The sequence below is a fragment of the Protopterus annectens genome, chromosome 2.part0 (genome assembly GCF_019279795.1).
Source record: "Protopterus annectens isolate FY-2018-M chromosome 2.part0, PAN1.0, whole genome shotgun sequence".
Lineage (NCBI taxonomy): Eukaryota > Metazoa > Chordata > Ceratodontiformes > Protopteridae > Protopterus > Protopterus annectens.
The window spans coordinates 1311779519-1311800656 of record NC_056728.1 but is presented as its reverse complement, the minus strand read 5'-3'; the positions used below and the strand labels follow the sequence as shown (position 1 = coordinate 1311800656).

The following is a 21138-nucleotide window of genomic DNA, read 5'->3' as shown; positions in this document are numbered from 1 at the left end:
GTTTCAGAACTGAAGTCTTCAACTAAAGCTAAGTACCCTGTTGGGGAAACTTTTTCTTGCTCCTTACCGATGTCAGTAAAAGTTAATAATTGCATTACTTGTGGAAAGCAAATACCTCATAAAGATTTTCATTCGTACTGTATTCCTTGCCTGGGCCCTGAGCATGACGTACCTTGCTGTCGGTTTTGTGCTTTATTTAATCAACACACTATCCATCGTCTGTATATTTTCACCTCTAAATATTTCGAATCTCGGTTTAATTATCCAGAAATGTCATTGGTTAGCCGTCTGACTACTGGGATTCCGAAAAAAACGCAAAGATAAAGACAGAGACAGGCCGCCAAGGTACAAAACTGCCGTCGACGCTTCTCCTAAGCCAGTCGCCAGTTCGCCAGTACTCAGTGAGGTGTGTTCGCAGCCCCTGATACTCGCTACTTCTGATTTGCAGGCCTCTACTGAGACCCATTCAGAGTCCGGTATGCTGCGAGATGCTTCAACTATGGAACCCGTGGATGTCTCTACCTTGGATGGGTCCAGAGCCGCTGTGCAGGCACTGGCTTCTGAGGGTGTAATCAGGCCTATGGACTTGCATATTAAATCAACGCCTCCTTCGTTACTTAGGCCTAAATCTCGATCCCTGTCTAAAAAACCGACGCCCAGGCCACATGCTCAGGCCTTTATGCCTAAAAAACAAATGATAAGAATGGCTGAAGATCTAATAACTCTAATCGGGGGTAGCCAACCCCCCCCCCTTCTAAGAGGCCTAGGACTGAGATTGATTATGAATCTTCTGATCAGGATTCTGTTTTTTCTGACTCTTCTGATGATCTGGATTTGCCCTTATCTACTTAGGATTCTGATGCACAGGACTCTATTCCCTCTGCTTCCTCTCCTGAGGATTTTTCTTTTGGGGAAACCTTGCATACTCTAAGGGAGCATTTCCACTGAGAAAGCCAGGATTTTTCTGATTCAAAATAGAGGCTTAGGGATTTCCTTCTCCTACCTCCGCATAGGCCTTTAGCTATTCCTTCTGTACAAGACATTGTTGATGATGCTTTCTCAGAATCTAGTTTGGCCCCAGATTCCCTGCCTCCTGCTCCCAGAAAACCTGACGGATACTACAGGGTTCCCGAGTCCCACAAGTTCCTTTTCAGAAATCCTGTTGCAGATCCAGAGACTATTTCACAGGGGCCCAAGGGCATTAAGACTTCTACTGTTAAAAATCCTATCCCTTCTGATAGAGATTCCAGGGTGCTGGATAGATGGGGTAAGAAGGTTTACACTTCTGTAATCTTGGCCACTAGGGCTTTAAACTGCCAGTTTCATATGTTAAAATATCAGCAACATGTTATTGGACTGCTTAAACAGAAAATTATGTTGATTCCTGACTGTGTGGAAAATAAAGAATTACAGGATTTAATGCATTCTGCCAAACAAGTTGTTAAACATACTTTGCAATGTGGTTTTGATTCATTAGAGGACTCTTGCAGGGCTGCTGTTACTGGGTCTGTGCTCAGAAGGCATGCTTGGCTTAAGGAGCAATATTTGCCTGATCATGTTAAGGCTAAATTGTTGGATGCTCCTTTAAATCAGGACTGCCTGTTTGGCAACAAGGCTGAGGAAGTTCTTAAAAAGATGGAAGATAAAGCTAAATCTGTGCAAACTGTTAAAGATTTTTAACAAGTTGAGCCTCCTAGATTTAGTAGGCACTGGCCCTCTAAGAATTGGTCCTTTCCAGCCCCTTCCAGGTCTTCTCAAGCCAAAGCCAGACACAGCAAAAACCCCAGTTTTCAGTCCCAGGGGACTCTCAGAACTAAGCAGTGGGGGGCCTTGACTTCAAAGTCTGGGAATAATAAGACTCCCTCCTGTGGTAAACTGTCTTTATTGCGTTTTGCAGGCAAAGAAATATTCAAATATACCCATACCTGGACGATTGTCTAATTCAGGCAGAAAGCCAGGACATACTTTTGAATCATCTGGCCTTTGTAAAAAGGGTTCTAACTTGTCTGGGGTACACCATAAACGAAAAGAAATCACATCTGGCGCCCTGTCAAATTATATTCCTGGGAGCAAGCTTGAATACACCTTCCCAGATGGCTTACCTCACGCCAGAAAAGCAAATTCATTTGACAGCCTACTTTAAACAAGTGGCCACAAAAACCCTGCTTATCTGCAAGACAAATACTGCAAGCCTTGGGGTTCACGGCCTCCTGCATTCTTCTAATTCCATATGCAAAACTGCATATGAGGAAACTATAGTGGTATCTAAAAAGCCTATGGTGTCAACATTGTCAAGACCTAGAAACAATGATTCCTGTCCTACCTTGCCTACGCCTAGAGTTCCTTTGGTGGGCAGAGGCCTGCCACCAAAACAAGGGACTACCTTTCACACCACCCCCAGCCGCCCAAACCCTAACAACAGATGCATTAGACTATGCACGGGGGGCTCACCTGGCAGGGAAGTGCATTCAGGGCAAATGGAACTCAAGTCAAATGCACCTGCATATCAATCAAAAAGAAATGTTAGCTGTACAGAATGCTCTGACAGCCTTCAAGGACCACATTCTTCCAGGACAAACTAATGGTAAAGACTGACAAACACCACTGTTATGTGTTACATAAACAAGCAGGGAGGTACACATTCTTACCCCCTCTGCAGACTAGCCATGGCATTGTGGAACACAGTCTTGCGCTACCAAGTGCACCTACAAGCTCAATTCCTGCCAGGAAAATTAAATACACTGGCAGACAGACTAAGCAGAAATCTCATGGACCCACATGAGTGGAAACTGGAACCAAGGATTTTCAACATGTTGACAAGCAAATGGGGGAGCCCAGATATAGATCTGTTTGCCTCTCCCCAGAACTACCAATTGGACAAATTTTGCACAAGGACTCCCCACAAACGAGCCTGGGAAGTGGATGCCCTGTCCTTCAGCTGGAAAAACCTATCAGTCTATGCCCCCCCCCCCCCCGCCTCTGCTCTCCAAAGTACTACTAAAAATCAAACAGGACAAATCAAGGATGATTTTGATTGCTCCAGACTTGCTGCGCCAACACTGGTACCCCCTCCTGCGCAGTGTGTCACGGTTATCTCCATGGCACCTGCCTCAAACTCCTTCCCTGCTGTCTCAGCAGGAGAACCAGATTCTGCACCTTTAGCTTCCAACACTGAACCTTGCAGCCTGACGAATTACTTAATCTCTCTTTTACCATCCCTCAGCAGACCTGTTATGGATATCATTTTAGAGGCAAGGAGGCCTAGTACTAGAAAATCTTATACTGAAAAATGGAAAAGATTCTGTGCCTGGAACCAATCTCAAGGGATGAGCACAGCAGTGCCCAATGTACCTCAGATTTTACAATACTTAACTGAGATGCTTCACAAGGGCCTGTCTTTTTCCTCCATTAAAATCCATGCCTCAGCCATTTCGGCTCATTATAACACAGAACCTCCCCTCTTCTCTCATCCACTGCTCAAGCAGTTCCTCAGAGGGGCCAGAAATTTGAGACCACCCAGGAGAGCTCTAACCCCAGCATGGGACCTTAATTTGGTCTTGGCGAAACTGACTCTACCTCCTTTCGAGCCAGCTGCTACTGCCGACTTAAAATTTATTTTTGGAAAACAGCTTTCCTTTTAGAAATCACTTCAGCTAGAAGGGTATCTGAATTACAGGCCCTTATGGCAGTGGAGCCTTTCATTATCTTTCATGCGGACAGGGTGTCCCTCAGAACCAATCCATTCTTCATGCCACAAGGTGGTATCCAGTGTGGCTCTTAATCGGTCCATTCATTTGCCAACCTTCTTTCCCAATCCACAGAATAAAGGGGAATGGATACTGCATTCCTTAGATGTGCACAGACAACTTAGATTCTACTTGTACAGGATTAAACCTCAAAGGAAATCTGAACAACTGCTGGTGGCATTTGCTGCAGGGGCAGAGGGGAAGGCTATTTCAAAGCAAACCATTTCTAAATGGATGAGCCATTGCATTCATTTCTGCTATAAGCACCATGGAAAACCTATCCCCCAGGGGATCAGACCTCACTCCACCAGGGCTGCATCTACCTCTTCAGCCTTTTTCAGAGGCGTCCCTACCAGGGGCATACTAGAAGCTGCTATCTGGAGTTCTGTCATACTTTCACCGAGCATTATCATTTGCCAATTTTCTCCAAATCCAAAGCTGGCTTTGCCACTGCAGTCTTGCAGGGCCTTATAGCTGGCCCTAATGCTATCTAAATTCCTCTTCCCAACCATAGCCTTGGGAATCTACCCAAATGTAATGACTGCACCAGTGAAACATGAAGAACACAGTACAGTTGTGTACACTTACCATAAATGTAGATGTTAGAGTGTCTTCACTGTTGCAGTCCTGCATGTTCTTAGTGTTTCACTGTTGCAGTCATTTCATTTTTGTTATCTGCTGGCAGGTTGCCCTCAGTTGGCCTGAATAACAAAGTCTTGGGTCCTGCTTCGATTGCGGTCTCCTCTTCCGTAACGTTAGGTCGTCAGGGGTATAAAACATGAAGCAGACGCCATTTTATTCAGTCTTTCTTGCCGCGCGGTGCCCGAAGCAGAAACAGTTCGCAAGTGCCGGTCGGCCGACTCCTGGAATTTTTGTTTTTGAGTTTCAGAACCGAAGTCTTCAAACTAAAGCTATAGGGGAAACTTTTTCTTGCTCCTTACCGATGTCAGTAAAAGTTAATAATTGCATTACTTGTGGGAAGCAAATACCTCATAAGGATTTTCATTTGTACTGTATTCTTTGCCTAGGCCCTGATCACAACATGCCTTGCTTTCAGTTTTGTGCTAGATTTAACCAGTGCACTATTAAGTGTCTGTATATTTTTGCTTCTAAATATTTTGGTTCAAGATTTAACTACCCTGAAATGTCGTCGGTTAGCTATCCGACTACTGGAATTCACAAAAAACACAAGGAAAAAGGCAGAGATAGACCGTCGAGGTCCAAAACTGGTGACTAAGCTTCTCCTAAGCCAGTTGCCAATTCGCTGGTACTCGGTGAGGCGCGTTCGGAGCCCCTGATACCCGCTACTTTAGAGTCGCAGGCCTCTACCGAGACCCATTTGGAGTGTGGTATGCCGTGAGATTTGCAAGTATTGAACTCACGGATATCTCTCCCTTGGATGGATCTGGAGCTGCTGAGCAGGCACCGGCTTCTGAGGGTGTTTTCAGGCCTCAACATTTGTACATTAAACCGCCAGCAACAAAATCAACATCAAAAACAACTTCTATGTCTAAAAAACCGATGCATGAGCCACGTGCTCAGGCCCCTATTCCTGAAAAACAGATGATCAAAATGGCTGAGGATTTAATTACGTTGATCAGGGGTCACCCCCCCCCCCCCTGCTAAGAGGCCTGGGCAAGGCACTGATTATGAATCTTCAGATCAGGTTTCCATTTCTTCCACCCTATGAGGATTCTGATGCAGAGGAATCCATCCCATCTGCATCTCCTCTTGAGGATTACTCTTTTGGAGAGACTTTGCATACTTTAAGGGAACATTTTCACTGGAAGAGTCAGGACTTCTCTGAATCAAAAAAGAGACTTGGGGATTTCCTTCTTCGTCAGCATAGGCCTTTGGCTATACCTCCTGTATTAGACATTGTTGATGATGTGTTCTCGGAATCGAGCATGGCTCCTGATTCCCTGCCTCTGGCTCCTAGTAAGCCAGACAGATATTACAGGGTTCCTGACTCCCGCAAATTTCTTTTCAAAAATCCTGCTTCTTATCCTGAGACTATTTCTCAGGGTCCCAAGGGTGTTAAGGCTTCTACTGCCAAAAATCCTACCCCTTCTGATAGAGATTCCAGGGCGCTGGATAGATGGGATAAGAAGGTTTATACGTCTGCAACCTTGGCAATCAGGGCTTTAAACTGCCAGTTTCATATGCTTAAATATCAACATGTTATGAGCTTAGTGAAACAGAAAATTATGTTGATTTCTGATTGTGTGGAAAATAGAGTTACAGGATTTATTGCATTCAGCAAAACAGGTTGGAAAGCATATTTGCAATGTGGTTTTGATTCCTTGGAGGCTTCTTGTAGGGCCGCCATTACTGGATCTGTGATTAGAAGGCATGCCTGGCGTAAGGAGCAAAAGCTGCCTGATCATGTTAAAGCTAAATTGTTGGATGCCCGTTTGCAGCATAATACTCTGTTTGGTAATAAGGCAGAAGAGGTTTGAAAGAAAATGGAAGACAAAACTCAATCTATGCAAACTGCAAAAGATTTCTTGCAAGTGCAGCCACCCAGGTTCAGTAGGCACTGGCCTACTAAAAATTGGTCCTTTCCTGTGCCCAACAGAGCCACTCAGGGCAAACCCATGTGCTCAAAAGGTTCCAGATATCAGTCACAGGGTTCTTACAGGTCAAAGCAATGGGGTGCCTCCACCTCGAAATCTGGAGGAAACTAAGCACAACCCTACAGTAAGCCGTCTCAATGACTTTTCTCTACCATCTCCAAGCACTTGTCTTTTGGCAGCCCCCTTGGGGGAAAGTTAGCACTTCATGCTCAGAATTGGCAGTTAGTTACCCAGGGCAAGTGGGTATTAAACATAGTATCCCAGGGGTACAGATTTCATTTCCATACTTTGCCAATTCCAAATGGATGGCTGGATCTGTTACAAAACCAGTGGGCAGAGGCCCAGAAACAAGTCATGTCCCTCATGGATATGGGGGCTATTCAGCCGGTACTAGAAAAGGAAAAAGGACAAGGATTTTATTCAAGACTTTTCTTGGTACCCAGAAAAGACAATTCAAGGCGACCAATACTGGACTTAATGATTCTGAACACGTTCCTGGACATTCCAAAATTCAAAATGCTGACTTTACAACAGCTACTTCCTATGCTAGACAAGAATGCTTGGTTAGTAACTCTAGACTTAAGAGACATACCTGCATATCCCAATAAGGGAATCATGCAGAAGATACCTTCGCTACAAAGCAGGTTTTTTGCATTACCAATCCTCTGCACTGCCCTTTGGCTTATCTACTGCGCCCAGGAACTTTACAAAGTGCCTGGCACCAGTAATTGCATTCTGCAGGCAAAGAAGCATTCAAATTTATCCTTATCTGGACGACTGTCTCATTCAAGCAGAGGACAAGGGCACTCTTCAACATCTGGCGTTTGTAAAAAGGCTTCTAGCATGCCTATGGTACACCATAAACGAAAAGAAATCACAACTGGTACCCTCTCAAATAATTACATTCCTGGGTGCAAGCTTGAATACAACTGCCCAGATGGCTTACCTCACGCCAGACAAAGGCAATTGACAGCATACTTCAAACAAATGGCAACAAAAACCCAGTTATCTGCAAGACAAATTCTGCAGGCTTTGGGGTTCATGGCATCCTGCATTCTACTAATTCCATATGCGAGACTGCATATGCGGAAATTTCAGTGGTATTATGGAGTCAGCATTGTCACAGCCTGGAAACAATGATTCCTCTCATTCCCTGCCTACAACAGGAGTTTCTTTGGTGGACAGAGACATGTCACCAAAACAAGGGACTGTCATTCACTCTTCCCCCCTGCCACCCAAACCCTAACTACAGACGCATCAGACTATGCTTGGGGGGGGGGGGGGGGCGCCTGTCAGGGAGATGCATTCAGGGCAAATGGAGCCCAAACCAAATGCATCTGCATATCAACCAGAAAGAAATGCTAGCTGTTAAGAATGCTCTGACAGCCTTCAAGGACTTACTTCATCCAGGACAACTACTGATAAAGACAGACAACACCACAGTTACGTGGTACATAAACAAGCAGGGGGGTACACATTCCTACCCCTTTGCAGACTAGCCATGGTCTTGTGGAACACAGCCTTGACTTACCAAATACATCTTCAAACTCATTTCCTGCCAGGAAAACAAAATACTCTGGCAGACGATCTAAGCAGAAATCTTATGGACCCGCACGAATGGAAACTGGATCCACAAATCTTCAGCATGTTAACACAGAAATGGGGGAGCCCAAACATAGATCTATTTTCCTCTTCCCAAAACTATCAGTTGGACAAATTCTGCACAAGAACTCATCACAAAAAAAAGCATGGAAAGTGGATGCTCTATCCTTCAGCTGGAAAAACATATCAGTCTATGCCTTTCCCCCTCAGCCTCTACTCTCCAAGGTCACTAAAAGTCGGACAGGAAAAACTAAAAATGATCCTAATTGATCCAGACTGGCCTCGCCAGCACTAGTACCCGCTTCTAAGGAATATGTCACACCTTCCTCCGTGGTACTTGCCTCAATCACCTCATCTACTGTCTCAGCAGTACTATCAAATTCTGCACACTCAGCTACAAACTCTGAATCTTGCAGCAAGGCTAATCAGCTAATTATTCAAACCACATCTCACAGTAAACCTGTGATGGATGTCATTTTGGAAGCCAGAAGGCCTAGTACCAGAAAATCTTATGCTGATAAATGGAAGAGATTCTGTGCCTGGAACCAAGCCCAATGAATAGGCACAGCAAAGCCCAATATTCCTCAAGATTTTACAATACTTAACTGAGATGCTTGACAAGGGCCTATCTTTTTCTTAAATAAAAATCCATGCCTCTGCCATCTCGGCTCATTACAACACAGAGCCCTCCCCTCTTTTCTCATCCACTGCTTAAACAGCATCTCAGAGGGGCCAAAAATTTAAGGCCTCCCAGGAGAGCACCAACTCCTGCGTGGGACCTCAATTTTGTGCTGGAAAAACTCACCCTGCCTCCTTTTGAACCAGCAGCTACTGCAGGTATAAAATTTCTATCTTGGAAGACAGCTTTTCTTTTGGCAGTCACTTCAGCAAGAAGGGTTTCAGAACTACAGGTTCTCATGGCAGTGGAGTCTCTCATTATTTTTTACCCGGACAGGGTGGTCCTCAGGACCAATTTTTCTGTTATGCCTAAGGTGGTATCCAGTGTGGCTCTTAACCAGACCATTCACCTGCCAACATTTTACCCAAATCCGCAGAACAAGGGGGAGTGGATTCTGCATTCATTGGATGTACACAGACAACTAAGATTCTACTTAAACAGGACCAAATCTCTAATAAAGTCTTGGCAACTACTGGTAGCATTTGCTGCAGGATCAGAGGGAAAGGCTATATCAAAGTGGACTATTTCTAAATGGATAAGCCACTGCATTCGTTTCTGCTATTTGCATCATGGTAAACTTGTGCCCAAGGGGATCAGATCACATTCCACCAGGGCTGCCTCTACTTCAGCAGCTTTTCTCAGAGGGGTCCCAACCAAAGACATACTAGAAGCTGCTACTGGCTGCTACCTTCACAAAGCATTATCATTTACCTCTCTTCTCTAAATCCAGGGCAGGCTTTGCCACTGCAGTCCTGCAGGGCCTTATAGCCGCTCCTAATGCTGTTTAGTTCCATCCTCCCATCCATAGCTTTGGGATTCTACCCAAATGTAATGACTGCAACAGTGAAACACTAAGAACATAGTACAGTTGTGTACACTTATCATAAATGTAGATGTTAGAGTGTATTCACTGTTGCAGTCTGGGTTACCCACCCGCCATCCCTCATTCTATACCTTTTCTTTCCTTCACTATACTCAGAAGCCTTTGTGGTGTGTTTGCTTTTAGTTGAAGGTAAAGTTTATGCATCTGAAAGTGCATTTATATATTTACAGTTTATTTATATATGTATATTTTTGCTCCCCATTTGGGGGGCACCTGACATCTGGGGCAAGAAAAACTGATTAAAATGGCGTTGGCTGCATGTTTTATACCCCTGACGACCTGACGTCATGGAAGAGGAGACAGCAACAGACGCAGGACCCAAGACTTTGTTATTCAGGTCGACTGAGGACAACCTGCCAGCAGATTACCCAAATGTAATGACTGCAACAGTGAATACACTCTTAACATCTACATTTATGGTAAGTGTACACAACTGTACTTTACCCACCCTCCAGCCCCCTAACTTCTTTTGGCTATACCTCTACTTTCCTTTACTGTGCTTAAAAGCTTTTTTGGTGTATTTGCTTTTTTGTTGGAGGTATGTCTTAGTGCTTTTGTGTTTAATTGCTTCCCATTAGGGGGGCACCTGACATCTGGGGCAAGAAAAACTGATGTAATGGTGTTGGTTGCATGTTTTATACCCCTAACGACCTAACGTCATGTAAGGAGGGACAGCAACCGACGCAGGACCCAAGACTTTGTTAATCAGGCCGACCTAGGGGAACCTGCAAGCAGATAACCCAAATGTAATGACCGCAACAGTGAATACAATCGAGCATCTACATTTATGGTAAGTGTACACAACTGTACTTTCTTGCTTTTGTGTTTTCTTTTGATAGTTTATGTACAGTATCCGATTATTGGCAGAATTATCAACTCTCATGGCTTCTTTATCTCTTGAATGTTCACTTTCAGTAGACAGTTATACATTTAATGACATTGCTTATAATAAGGGAGTCCTGATAAACATTTGGCTGCATTTGTTCTATAGGCCATTTTCAGAGCTCCATTGTCCTCCAAGATGGAAGATTTGAGACTCCTAAACAGCAAACCTTCCTCTTGCGCCTTGAGGAAGAGACTTTCTGTTTAGTTATTGTCTTTTGGTTTTGGTAAGCATGGTTACTTACATGACATGCCAAAGCATTTACCCTTCTACCCATAGTTCTTTTTTTCATGACCATCCCACTTTCTGGAGCCTTTGCACTGCTTTCCCAGGTTGTTCTTCCCTTTTTGATGTTCTGGTTTCAGTTACTTTACAAGTATTATCTACAGGACAGTGCTGTTAAGATGATTTTGTACCCATGTCTTGATGCTTGACTTTACAGCCATTTAAAATGTTACCCATTTTATTTTTTTATGTAGTAGTTACATTAAAATCATGGTAGTCTGTAGTTCAGGAAACATCATCTGTTCAGGGTGTTATTTATCTGTTAATGTTTACACAGTTGCATTTTGCTCGAATGTTTCCATTTCACACATCTACAGGTTTCAAGCCTAGCTTTAACACCTTCAGTCATCAGTGCTTGTAGTATTTGCTTCCACTGCTCCATTTTTCGTTGCAGGTCCCTTTCCAAAAATATGCTGCTCTGCTGATTTTAAGATACTGAATTGGGACCCAACCGCATGTTGTACTATATACATCTTGCATTGTAATAGAAACCTCTTTGCTTTCACATTATGCACTTAATGTAACGTTGTTTTGCTTCATTTGTATTCCTTTGCTGGCCACATTGTTTCCACCATTTTTCTCCATGTACTTGGTTTGCCTTTCAGACTGATTCATGATCTTTATAAATTATGTAAAGTTTTGACTATCCTTAGGTGGTTATTCTCTTAGACTATTTTTTTGAAAACTGAACTCAAGGATCTGGCATGTGTAACTATGCCTTCTGACTTTCCTTTAATTCTTACATCAGCCAAAGAGAAAATTATCCAAAGAAATTTCTGAAGATAGTCACTTATCTGCCTTTTTTCCTGCTGGCTGGGTTAGACAGCTTTGCTGAGATAGATTTCATACCCCTCAGACCATCGGTATGAATTACCTAGCACCTCTGGAGAGTCTCCTTGAGAAGCCAGTAAGGCCCAGGAGCAGCACACACCACTTCGAATCAGATGAAGAAGGGCTTGAATAGGCTTCACAGATCTCTTCCTTTCTTCCCTGTGACTCCGAATTTGGGGATACATTGTCCTCCAATTTTCTTAAAGATAAAATCTCCTCCCACTATTTCTAAGATGAAAGTGTTTTTAAGTGGGAGGAGAGGGAAGTTTGAGTCTCAAAAAAAGATATGAGTTGCTCAGTATGGATTCTACAAATCCTTTAACTATCCAAACCTTGGAGGATGATTTTAATGCTGCCGTTTCTTCTCTGGATTCACAACCCCTTGCTCCAAGGAAACCAGTTAGACTCTTATAAGATTCATCATTTTCATACATTGCTTTACCGAAGCCCCATTGCTGACCCTGCTGCTGTTCTCTTGGATAGGGACAATAGCTAAAAATAATTTGCTTTCCATTTTTGTTGACATGCAGCATTGTATTTTTAGCCTTCCTAGTTCAAACACTAAATCCAGTTTGTTAAATGTCTTCCATTTGACCTTCCAAGCCATCAAGCATTCAGTTGTGTGTGTATGTATGCTCATATGTATGATATAGTGGATGCTGCATCCAGAGCTGCTGCTTCGGTGTGGTGATGTACAGGAATGCTTCGGTCTGACTCCAAAAATTTTCCCGAAGGTGTTAATGTCCACGTGCAAGATCCTTGAGATTGTCTTGAGAAAACTTTTTGGAAATTCATCAGCTGAGGTACTTTGAGGAGAGAGGAATACTGATGCACTTTGTCAAACAAACAAACATCTTTGTAACCCCTGTGCTGAAGTACCAAAGGAATTATGCTTCTAACTCGGAGCCTTTCTGTTGTAAAACCTTCAGACCTTTTCAGCAGAAGTTCTCTAAAGAGCAGTTCAAAAATGGCAGGGAAATTTAAAAAGGAAATGGAGTGGAACCCTGGGATCATCTTTTCATAAAGAAAAAAAAATACATTGGTGTGTTGAGACATTATCCCCTTCTCCTCCTCACTCTAGCCATCCATCAGGTTTTGCAGGCAGTCTTTCGTACCATTTATATGTCTGGAAACCATTAACATCAGATGCTTGAATTCTTAAAATATTTCAGTACAACTACAAGTTTCAGAGGGCATCTCTTCTAGTTCAGTCACGAGTTCCTCTGCCACTAAAGAACCAAACTCATTTGTTTCCCCAAATTCTATCAGGTATGTTGTCCCAAGGACTGATAAATTTGTACCTTCTTTCCAACAGTACAAATAATTTTTCTAGTACCCAAAACAGAAAGCATCTGGAGACCAGTTTTTAGACCTATCAGTACTGAATGCCTTTCTCCTAGTTATAAAGTTCAGAATACTTGCCTAGGAGACTGGGTAATATCTCAAGATGTCTAGAGCTTGTAAAAAACCTCACTGCTGGTGCAAACGCATTAGCGTGAAGGAAATGATGGCTGTGATAAGACTCCTGAGTCACTGTTGGTCATAATAGACAATGGATGTAGGACAGACTGTTGTGTGTGTTACACCAAGATGTCTTCCAGTAGATTGCCCATTGGTGAGGGAATTTCTAAAGTAGACCTGTTTGCTGATGTTCATAACAGGAACTTAAAGCATTTCTGTACCAGGATTTTTTTGCAAATAGGACTTTAAAACAGATGCTTTTTCATTCCCAAAAAAGAAAATGTTCTTTCATACTCATCCCTCCCTTTCGTATGATTTATCAGAGTCTTAATAAAGTTTAAGGATTTCTAAAGGTCCTCCTGATGACCCCCTTTAGGCCAAAGCACCATTGATTCTCCCTTCTCATGCCATCTGGCCAGGGGCAGTTGCCAAAAACTTCCCTTGTCTTATGAGAGTAGGACCACACTGTAAGGATCTCTCACTCCTCTGAACATTCTGAACTTACACTACACTGTGTGAATGACAGATGCCTAAAAGGGATCAAAAATATTTTTAGGGAATGTGTAACAGGTGATCCTGTGTTATTCTCATAGGTGGGTCCTAGGCTATCTGCCCGAAGGCATTTATAAGCCTAGCCAGAATTGTGTTGGCTTTCGCCGCCCCCTTAGATTAGTTCCCTGTGCCTCTGTCCAGCAGATCCATTGAAGTGATCCCTGGCATAAACTTTTTATTTCCCATCCACTCTTCAAGGTTTTTCTTGAGTGTTAGCGAGGAGCTCTGCCTAATTAGATTGGAATCTTGTTCCAGAGTATGGGAAGTCTCTGGGACAGGAATCTGTCCCTCCAGCACGTCCTGTTTATTGTTGTGGTGAGGTTTAGATCCTTAGAGTACGTGGCTCGAGGGGATGTGGTTTTCTTTAGGTGTAGCATGTCCATCAATTCTGGGTTGGACATGGCCTTGTATGTCAGGCATAGATCACCTCTGAGTAGGTGGTATGCAACCAAGTACAGCTGGAGTTTCTTCAGTCGAGCTGCATAAGGCATCTGTTTGAGGCCAGTGATCCTCTTGGTGAGGTACTTCTGTGGTCTTTCCAGCTGTTGCAGGTGTATTGTAAGGTACATCCCAAATGGGGCATTGTACTCTATGATGGGTCTGATGAGTGTTGAGTAGAGGGGCACAATGACCTCTTTTGATCTGGATGCAAACCCTTTTGTGATTAGGTGGACCACATAGAAGGATTCTCTAACCACTTCGGCAATGGGATTATCAAAGGAGAGATTACTATCTACTTGGGCCCCCAGATCCCCTATTATGCCTTCCGTATTTATGGGGCTACTACCTATGTGGTAGTTTGTGGATACTTTTGTTTTTTCCAAAAGGGATGACTGTGCACTTTTTGGCATTTAGCTTGAGGCTATGGTTTTGACACCAGGTATCTGTCTGAGAGACCCTTTTGGAGGATGTCTGTGTCAGCCAGAGAGTCAATTATAGCCCCTAGTTTGCAGTCATGTGTGAACTTGGTCAGCCATAGACCTTCTGTGCTTGCCTGTACCTCTGAGAAGTATATGCCGAACAGGAGGGGTCCTAGGACTGAGCCCTGGGGAACGCCACTTGTAATTGGTTTAGAGTCAGACCTAGCTCCCGCAACTCTTACCATGTGGGTTCTGTCTGTGAGCCAGTTGGCAACCCATCTCGTGACGTAGGGATTTATGTTTAGGCTGGTGAGCTTGTCTATAATACCAGAATGGGGAATGGTGTCGAAGGCCTTTGCGAGGTCTAAGTAGGCTGTGTGGACCACCTTTCCCACGTCTATAGCCTTGGTAATTGTCTCAAAGAAGTCCACCAGGTTTAGGAGGCATGATCTGTCCTTAACAAAGCCGAACTGGGTAGGGTCCAGTGTTTGGAGGTTCCCAATGTCTCTGTTAATGAGATCCATGATTATGCGATCCATAGCCTTGCAGACCACGCTAGTAAGGCTTATAGGGCAATAGTTCCTGGGGTCTGTTGTGGCTCAACCTTTGTGGAGCAGAATAACCATTGCTGTGCGTCACCCTATGGGGTCATAGCCTGTGGAGAGGCTAAGTTTGAACAGTGTGTTTAGGTGAGGGGTTAGTTCATCTTTGAGCTCATGTAGGACGCAGCCTGGGACACCGTCCAGTCCCATTGATGCTGTGTTTTTGGCTTTGGAGGGAGCTATTTTAGCCTGAGTGTCTGTGATTTCAGCGGCACTACATTCTTTTGGTATGGTTATGGGCTCTTTTGGGGGTTAGAGGGGGTGAAGTTTGCACTGAACCTGTCTGCCAGGATGTTTGCTATATCGGTCGTTCAGTGTATTTTGTACCATTCTGCACCGACTCTGAGCAGATCTGAGAATTGCCACTTAGATTCTTGACATAGCTAAAGAATGCCTTGTGGTTATCTTTGGAGTCCTTGGCAATTTTTCTTTCGAAGCTAGCCTTGGATGATTTTATGAGGGATCATAGTTTATTGCTGATACTGATCAGGGATGTCTTACCTTCTTGGGATTTTACTCTTCTCTACTAATTTCCTCCTTCTATTGTATAGCTTGTTTATGGCAGGGGTCCACCAGACTGGTTTCCTTTTCTCAGAGGAGGGAGTCTTGGTTTTGCTTGGGATAGCACAACCCATGCATTCTTGTAGGTGCCTGTAGAGTGCATTAGTAAAGGATTTTGCAGCTTGGGCAGTGTTATCCTTTAGCATGGGGGCTTTGAAACTTTCCACCTTGGTCTTAAGTAACGTGAGGTTTGCTTTTGAAAAGTTTTTCACAGTGGTTTCTTTGACCAAGGGTGGGGGCAGAATGTGGATATCCAGAGTGATTTGTTTATGGTCAGATCTAACCAGTGAGGGGTTGACCTCCGGTGTAGAACACCGGCTGCCCATGTTGGTGATGACCAGGTCCAATATGTTGTCACCTCTGGTGGGGGTGTTGACCAGTTGATCCAGGGCATTTGAGTTTATAAATTCTAGGAAATGTTTGGCAAGGGAGTTAGTACTTGAATAGGTCTCCCAGTTAATGTTTGTGTAATTAAAATCACCCAATATCAGGGTGTTTGGTAGGACCTTTATGTTTCCCAGTGTTTCCAGAAATGTGGAATGGGGGTCCTGGGACATGGTGGGTGATCTGTAGCAAGCTACAATTTGAATTTCAGTTTTGCCCATGGATGATCTCTGAAGCATCGTGCTGTGCCACTAACCTGGAGGTGTGAGTATCCTTGATGAATATGGATTTGCCCCCGCCTTCTGCATTTTGGTCTGGGTTTTGTGGCCGAAATGTATGGTATGAGTTGTAGCCTGGTAGTGTTGGGGTGCTCTCTTGAGCCTTAAACCAGGTTTCTGTTACTGTACATATATCGATTTTCTCCATACTGAGGAGTGCCTCGAGTGCGTCATTTTGAGGTTTAGACTTCTGGCATTGAGCAGTCTTTTTTGTTACTTGTGCTATTTATGGTGGTGGGTTTCTCTTTTGAGACTTGCCTAAAAAAGGTACTATGGGGTTGGCAAGAGCCTTGGCCAATATTCGAAAGCCTAAGGGGGACAGGTGCAAGCCATCTTCTAGTGAAGCAGCGTGGCTTGTCGAGCATGTCATCCCATGCTGACGGACACTGGATCCCCTTTGAATGACACCAGAAGCTTAGCCAATTGTTGAAATTGATAAACGTGAAGTTGTTCAATCTCGCCGTTCATTCATCACTGATGGGTTCGGAGTCGATCCTCTGCTCTGACACGGACGACTAGCAAGCTCAAAGTTCTCCAGTAGCTCGAGACTCCACCTATTATCCCATAATGCACTGCTGGAATTACCTCAGATCTAGCTTGTCTAGGCATGGATCTCTTGGTTTCCAGCTTGGCTCGAGACTTTATTGGGAGTTTTTCAACTTTCAGCAAGTTATCTTGTTTCTTTTTTAAACGAAAAAATGCACTGTGTGAGGACAAAACTGCACCGGACAACCGAGAACCTACTAACAGCTTTATTAAACGTTTGACAATCACCACGTTTTTCGTCACATAGAATTAGACTTCATCAGACTTAACACGCGTATATATATGCTGACCATTCATTTGAACTGACCAATGAAAATCTTATTGAACAATACTCATGAATATGAATGAATGTAGATGAACTTGAAATACCTGACATTTAGAGAATCAAAATGAAATGATTTGATTCTCAATAACATAAATACATGGAAATACAAACCATTATATAAAATTGTTGTAAAAATCAAATAACTTTTAATAAAAAACTATTTGGCATTCTCGTAGAGAATGAAATGAGTATATGTGAATGAAATTTAAAATAATGAATCAATGATGTGTTTTAATTAACAATACTCCCATCTAGTGGTCAAAATCTGAATACACTTGGATATCATCATGGATGGTGTACCAAACCAATGAATGAATGAAAAATAACCATATTAAATATATAAATATATGAAATATTTTAGTATTAAATATATTAAATAATAAATATATTGTAATATAAATATGTATGATAAAAATGGTAAAAATATGTATGATAAATATATATATATATATATATATATATATATATATATATATAATGTATGTAATAAATAACGCATGAATTATGTATGATTGTATCTAATAAATAAAATAGTATAAAAAACTTTTACATTTACATATGAAACTATAGATATGAAGCCTATAAAATATTGTATTAAAAATGGGACAAAGTGTATGTGTATATATGCAAACATATAACATGAATGCAAATGTAAACAAATATATATATATATATATATATATATATATATATATATATATATGTAGATGTGCAAATGAGATAACCCTGAACAAACATGTGCGAATTGATGTAAAATGATAATATAAAAATTCATGAAAATATATAAAAAATGATTATATAAATATGATATATATGATGTACATATATATATGCATATGATATATCCACAAAGAATAAACTGTGGAACAATAAGATAGGAAACATAAAAATTAGTGTTACAATTTAGCTACCCTTAATTTTAGAACTGGGGCAAGGGAGATATCGTTCAACCCCAGGAATTTATTTGCCTCCAAGGCAATTTGCCAAAATAATTCCCTGTATTCAATCTGAGTCTCCCATAGGCCCCCTCTTTCGTCCTTCATAACCTCCTCTAAAATAAAAAAATTTATTTTAACATTAGAAAAAGATGGAGACAATTTTAGGTCAAAAGTGTACAGGAAAAAAAACTTTTTCCAATTCCTATTTACACTATAAAAGTGGGCACCCTTTACACCAGAAGAAGAGTATTGTAAAGGGTCAAATGGTTAGGATTTCAAGAATGACTTCTAACGATCAAGACTTCCATGATGAAATGGTATTCTTGGTTAATATGTTTTTGGATAGAGGTTATCCTGTGGATTTTTGTAATCACATCAAAATAGAAGTCATACAAGGGAGAAAAAATAGATTTGCACCTATATTGAACTACAATCCCCTTATTGATGTTAATTTTCAGGTATCTGATTCTACAGAAGATAAAAGAAAGGTAAAATATACACTCAGTCATTTATTACTGATTATAGTGGCGATGAAGGCATCGTAAAACAAGTATTTTTTAAGGAATGGGAGAAATTCCTTAATATTACAGATTTGAATTTTAACAAGTCAAGTGATTCTTTCAATATAATGTTCAGAAGGGGACGCTTTATAAAGGATTGGTTGACAGCTCAATATAAAGTAAACAAGAAAAGCACCAAGATTAAGGGTACTTATCCTTGTGGAATGTGTTCACAATGCCCATTTATGATAAATTCACACAATATCTTCATCCAAGCAAGAGAAAAAGAGATTGTTGGCAAAACACATAGTAATTGCAATTCTTTTGGAGTAGTGTATATTGCACTATGTGAGATTTGCTTGGCCTTCTACATAGGGAAGACGGAGAGGAAGATCAAAAGAAGGGTTTATGAACACTTGAATGATATTAAAAATAAGAAAGAACATAATGCATTATACAAGCATACGAATATCTGCCCTTTGGCGAAATATAAATTTTTTTTATTTTAGAGGAGGTTCTGAAGGATGAAAGAGGGGGGCCTATGGGAGACTCGGATTGAATACAGGGAATTATTTTGGCAAATTGTCTTGGAGGCAAATAAATTCCCGGGGTTGAACGATAATATCTCCCTTGCCCCAGTTCTAAAATTAAGGGCAGCTAAATTGTAACATTAATTTTTATGTTTCCTATCTTATTGTTCCACAGTTTATTCTTTGTTGATATATCATATACATATATATATTTACATCATATATATCATATTTATATAATCATTTTTTATATATTTTCATGAATTTTTATATTATCATTTTACATCAATTCGCACATGTGTTCGTACAGGGTTATCTCATTTGCACATCTACATATATATATTTGTTTACATTTGCATTCATGTTATATGTTTGTATATATACACATACACTTTGTCCCATTTTTAGCACTATATTTTATAGGCTTCATATCTATAGTTTCATATGTAAATGTAAAAGTTTTTTATACTATTTTATTTATTAGATACAATCATACATAATTCATGCGTTATTTATTACATACATTATATATATATATATATATATATATATATTTATATATTTGTATCATACATATTTTTACCATTTTTATCATACATATTTATATTACAATATATTTATTGTTTAATATATTTAATACTAAAATATTTCCTATATTTATATATTTAATATGGTTATTTTTCATTCATTCATTGGTTTGGTACACCATCCATGATGATATCCAAGTGTATTCAGATTTTGACCACTAGATGGGAGTATTGTTAATTAAAACACATCATTGATTCATTATTTTAAATTTCATTCACATATACTCATTTCATTCTCTACGAGAATACCAAATAGTTTTTTATTAAAAGTTATTTGATTTTTACAACAATTTTATATAATGGTTTGTATTTCCATGTATTTATGTTATTGAGAATCAAATAATTTCATTTTGATTCTCTAAATGTCAGGTATTTCAAGTTCATCTACATTCATTCATATTCATGAGTATTGTTCAATAAGATTTTCATTGGTCAGTTCAAATGAATGGTCAGCATATATACATATACGCGTGTTAATTACTGCTGTATTTGTCTGATGAAGTCTAATTCTATGTGACGAAAAACGTGGTGATTGTCAAACGTTTAACGTTTAATAAAGCTGTTAGTAGGTTCTCGGTTGTCCGGTGCAGTTTTGTCCTCACACAGTGCATTTTTTCGTTTATTAGTTGATCGTTTGCACTGCGCTTCGTTTTTTGATTTTATTGTTTCTTTTTTTATATACTCTTGTTCTATTCTTAGTAGCAGTATACTAGATAGTAACTAGTCTTTTTTGTGTTTTTACCCCTTTCCTCAGTATTTCTATCTTGCCTTTGGCCGTTTGGCCTTAGGATTAGTAATTAGTCAGTGATCCCCTTTGGGACTATTGTTTTGGATCTCTTATTACTGTTTATAGTTGTTAGTGCCCCTTTTGGGCTGTATGTATGCTTGTGTGAGTTACTTAGTTTAAAACGGCTCTTAGTTAATCAGTGTGCTTGAGTTATGTAGTGTCTAAAGATAAGGACAAGCATCCAAAGTCTTGGTGTAAAAAGTGCCCAGACTGCGGACAGAAAATGTCAGTCACAGATGCCCGTGTGCAGTCTGTTTACTGCTTGGGTGAGGTACATCTGCAAGGGTCTTGCAGCATATGTCATTCCTTTTCCACAAGAGTGTTGGCCGAAAGGAAGAGGAAACTGATTGATAAGGGGTATCATTAAACACCCCTTTTCTGAGGCATTGTCTGACCAGGATGGAGCCAGTAAATCATCTAAATCTTCTAAGTCTTTCACTAATTCTAGATCAAAGAAAGGAAAGAGGTCAGAGTGTGGTGACTTTGGCTCCACTGCGTTTGGAGCCGATAGTCTGCTCTTTTTGGAAGCGGGACACTGCTTTGGAACAGGTTGCCGAAAAACCTCCTTCCATATTGCTCCAATCGGCTCCATCTGTCCACTCTTCCAGGTCCTCTATCAGCCTGTCTGATCCGGATATGGACCGGCTGGTTCTGAAACTCTTAAAGGCACCAAGCCTAGTTAAATTGCTGTTGTATAAAACACAACCGTCTGAGTCGAAGACCACTACCTTTTGAATTGTAT

General features: G+C 41.1%; 1 protein-coding gene across 4 annotated transcripts in view; it reads left to right on the top strand.

Moving 5' to 3' along the window:
• The window catches only part of NRBP1 (nuclear receptor binding protein 1), a 1787342-nt gene that overhangs the window by 504519 nt on the left and 1261685 nt on the right, over positions 1–21138 (top strand). The gene's annotated exons all lie outside the window — the stretch shown is intronic.